Raw genomic sequence first — 4542 nt, forward strand, 5'->3', positions numbered from 1 at the left:
CACCTGTGGATGACACCCTGGCTGTGCAGGTACCCCAGACCCCACAGGGATTCATGGATCAGCTCCCGGCATTGATGGATTCCTGGATGAGCTCCAGGGATTGAGGAAGTCGTGGATGAGGTCCCAGGATTAAAGGATTCAGGAATGAGCTCCCAGGACTGAAGGATTCATGGCTCCCTGGGATGGAGGGATTCATGGATCAGCTCCCAGGAATTAGTGCTGGAATTAGCAGGTGTTTCCTTAAGGTGCTGCTATTTGGGAAGGGGACCAGGGAGGATTTGTCTCTGGATTCAGGAAGAGCACACAGGAATTTCTCAACAGCAGAAGGTGCTTAATTAAAAGGTGCTGAGTAATTAGTGAGGGGTAATTAATGAGATCATTAATAAGGAAATAAGGCATCACCTGGAGAGGGGACCAAGGTGGGGGGTTCCCACCTTTCCTGCCCCTTCCCAGGGCTCAGTTCCCCCAGTTAAGGAGCACATCCCAATTAAGGATCAAATCCTGACTAAGGATCGGATCCTAATTAACAGCTGGATCCCAATTAATGATGGGACCCTAATTAGGGCTGGTGGGCAGAGCCTGGGGGGTTCCAATACCTTTGAAGCAGGTGATGAAGTTCTTCACTTTGGTGTCATCCAGGAAAAGCTGCAGAAAAGCGGGAAAAAGCCTCAACAGACTCAGGTCTATCCTGAGATCCGTTTGGGATCTGTTTGGGATCTGTCTAGGATGTGTCCTGAGTCTGTTTGGGGTCTGCTTGGGATCTATCCAGGATCCATCTGGGATCTCCCACGAATTCATTTGGGATGTGTCCCACCCCTATAAACACCCAGACCCCCTACAGACCTCCCCTTGTATGGACCTCCCCACACTCCTATAGACACCCAGACCCCTATAGCCCCCCCCCACCTCTATAGACACCCAGACTGCCCCCAGACCCTCCCCAGAGACCCTCAGACCCCCTGTAGCCCCCCCATAGACCCCACTCACCCCTACAGACACCTCCACACCCCTATGGACACGCAGACCCCCCACAGACACCCCCCATAGACCTCACTCACCCCTACAGACACCCCCACACCCCACAGACCCTCCACACCCCATATATCCCCCCATAGCCACCCCTATAGACCCATCACATAGTCACCCTCCCCTATAGACCCCCTCATACCTCTACAGGTCTCAGCCCCCCTACAGACCCCCGCCCACCCCTATGGACCCTCAAACCCCCTCTAGACAGCCCCACAGACTCTCTGCACCCCATATATCCGCCTATAGCCACCCCTACAGACTCACCCCACAGTCACCCACCCCTACACCCCCTATAGCTCCCCTACAGACGCCCCCCATGGACTCCCCGCCTGTCCCGGGTGATCCAGGGAACAGAAACACTCTCGGGTTCGGGGCTCCGGCCGCTGCCCCTGCCGGTACCCGGGCCGCACGTGGAGCCACCGCACCGCCGTTGCCCACATCGCCCCCGCCCCCCCGCATCGCGACAGGCGACACTGGCCCCCAGAGCCCTGCCCCTGTCGCGACAGGCGACAGTGGGCCCAGTGGATGGCGCGACCCAGAAGTGGCACCACAGGGGGACCGGAATAGCGGCGGCACCGCGGGGGGAGAGGGGGAGATGAGGCAGGGAAATGGTTCCGGAGGGAAACGGAACCAGCTGTGGAAGGGCCGGGGGGGCGCAGGAGTGGGGCCCCCTGGAATCAGCACCTATAGAATCCTATAGACACCGCCTACCCCTCCGGGAACAGGCATAGACACCTATAGAACCCTACAGGTACCCCCGCACCCCTACAGACACCCACCCACCCCCTAGACCCCCCAGGAACGGGTATAGGCACTGACAGAACACTACAGGCACCCCGGGAACAGTTGTAGACACCTATAGAAGCCTATAGAAACCCCGGGAACGGGTATAGACACCTATAGGACACTATAGACACGCTGGGAATGGTTATAGGCACCTACAGAACCTTATAGGCTCCTGCCCGCCCTGGAGACCCTCAGCCCTTCTATAGACACCCCCCACCCCTATAGACCCCCATGACCCCTAGAGACACCCACCCCACAACCTCTTCAGAGTCCCACACACCGCCCCAATATTTTTATTACCTGGATCACCAGGGACAAGTAGGGAGGGTCTATAGGAGTGGGTGTCAATGGGGGGGGTTTATAGGGCTTGAGAGTGTCTATAGGGGTGCAAGGGGTGTCTATAGGGGCGCATAGGGGCCTATAGGGTGTGTGGGTTCTATAAGCAGTTGTAAAGGGCATACTTTTGACTTAGATGATCAATGGAGCATAGAGGGGTGAGAAAGTAATTGTATTAAAATGTGAAACGAGCCAGAATATTGTACAATGTAACTTTATGGCACAAGTTAACTGAAAGGTCCATTGTGCTTTTTAGCAAGTCAACTTGATGTCCCCATTATCAGAGCTGAGTTCCTCCTTGGCTTGGCTCCATGCTGCAAGATGGACACAAATGCCCTTGAAACACAATGGGAGAGGTCGTCCATAGGGGTGAGAAAGATGATGATGAGAGGAAGATTGTGTGGACAGGGGTTGCTCGCCCCTTGCCCTACAGCAGGGCATGCGCAGACTGTTGCTATCAGGTGATGAACAGGCGGGGTTTGGCTGCCACTCAGGCATCACCTTATACTGCGTACTGGCCCTATGTGGTGTAATGTAGAGCTGCTAAAATGGGGTGTCAGGACTGCTGGGGTGAGCGATGCTCATCCTTCACTCGAGACTGTTGCTCCGTGGGGACGCCCGCTAAGCATGGGCACCGACCAGCTGCTGTGGATCCTGGCAGCCCTGGCCTGTCTGTGTGGGTAAGCACAGTTTATTGATAGGAAGCAACCGAGAAAGCAAATGTTTTATATCCTTTTTTGTAATCCTTTTAATTCCCTTTTTACTGGTTAATACTGTATTAAAAGCTGTTCACAGTATTGTAGAAATGCCAACTGATAAAGTAGTTTTTTTATACTCTTTTTTAGCTTTTGATTCTCTTTGCTAGTTTTTTATTCTCACTGCAATAAAAGATTTTTTGTAGTGTTTGAATGTCTGTTGTACTTGTCTTTATTCTGGGCATGTATTCAAATGAACTAATACCCAGGGGCACAGCTCTTTGGGACAGGAGACGGGCAGCACCCTTGCCAGGACTCGGGACGGTGGCAGGTCTCCTTGGGCCAGGACTTGCCACAGCTGCTGATTTGGGTGCAGCCCTGGCCAAAGGGCTGCCAGCAGCATTGGTGCCCTTGCCCACACCTTCCTTCTCGGTGTCACCCCCCGTGTTTAGGATGGCCACCAGCTGGAACTTCTCCCAAGGAGGCCGTGCCAGCTTGTGTGGAAGGCCCCGTGCCCTTCCCGCTGCAGCTGCATCGGCGGCCGAGGGGGCTCCTTGTGCTGCCGTGAGCAGGCACAGGAGGGGAGTGTTTGCTCATTTCCTGAGCCGTTCCCACAGTTCAGGTCCAGCCAGATTAGATACTTTAGAGAGCGGATTCCCTCCAAGGTGGGGCAGGTTGGCCTGGCTGGGGGAGGCCCCAGGCCACGTGGCACTGTGTCACAGGGCCCTTTGTGACATGCTGGGCATGGCCAGTGGGATGGAAGGGGGCAGGGTGTCCAAGGGCTCTTTATGACCCGTGGTGACAGAGGTGCTGCTGGTGACACGGCCACAGTGTCAACAGTGGTCCTCGGAGCAGGCGACGGGACAGGACGGGACAGAGCGGAGCTGTGCGGAGCCCCCGCGCAGCAAACTCGTGCCTTGCTGACCTGGAGCGTTTTGGAGGATTTTCTCGCTTCCAGGTGCCCTCGAGGCCTTTTTGTGTGACTTGGAGACCCGGAGCTTTTCCGAGGCGTCTCCAACCCCTTAGGCAGGTGCCCTCAAGGCCCTGCTGCAGGACTTGGAGATCCGGAGCTTCTCCGAGCTGTCTCCAATCCCTGTGGCAGGTGCCCTCGAGGTTTTTCTGCAGGACTTGGAGACCCAGAGTTTCTCCAAGGCGTCTCCAATCCCTGTGGCAGGTGGCCTCAAGGCCATTCTGCAGGACTTAGTGACCTGGAGCTTCTCCGAGGCGTCTCTCTTGCAGGTGCCCTTGACACCAGACTGTGGCATGGCAGGGAGACGCTTCAGCCTGCTCAGGCTGCTCCAGAGGAAGAAGGAGGAGGAAAGCCCTGGGGCTGCCCCAGCACAGCAGCCTGAAGAGGTGCAGTAGGTGCAGCCCCCGCAGGAGGGTGAGTGCTGGAGCTGGGCCACAGGGTTGGTGGCTGCAGCCCCCTTGGCCTCATCCTGTCCCATCCCCTCTGGACATGCCCAGGGAAAGGGAGGGGGCAGAGGGGCCGGGGCTAATCTCCCGGCAGCCCTGCTCCATCCACTGGGCATCCCGGGGCTGACCCTGCTCCTGGAGCCCAGGCCTGGGCTGTGTTCTCCGGCCTCTCCCGCACACCCTCAGCTCTGAGCGCACTCGCTCTTTGCCAGATGCAGGCCAGGAGCGGACAGAAGAGCAGCTCCGTGCCCGTGGCCGCTTCCGCAGGGCAGCACAGGTA

At 56.8% G+C, this 4542-nt stretch overlaps 1 protein-coding gene across 1 annotated transcript in view; it reads left to right on the forward strand.

Moving 5' to 3' along the window:
* The first annotated feature begins 4495 nt into the window (after positions 1–4495).
* Positions 4496–4542, forward strand: part of LOC113978675 — a 1691-nt gene continuing 1644 nt past the window's right edge. The window contains exon 1 of the mRNA XM_027705806.1: positions 4496–4539. The gene's annotated coding sequence lies outside the window, so the exon portion shown is untranslated. The remainder of the gene's footprint in view (positions 4540–4542) is intronic.

Source organism: Neopelma chrysocephalum, unplaced genomic scaffold, assembly GCF_003984885.1.
Source record: "Neopelma chrysocephalum unplaced genomic scaffold, ASM398488v2 Primary Assembly neopelma1_349, whole genome shotgun sequence".
Classification (NCBI taxonomy): domain Eukaryota; kingdom Metazoa; phylum Chordata; class Aves; order Passeriformes; family Pipridae; genus Neopelma; species Neopelma chrysocephalum.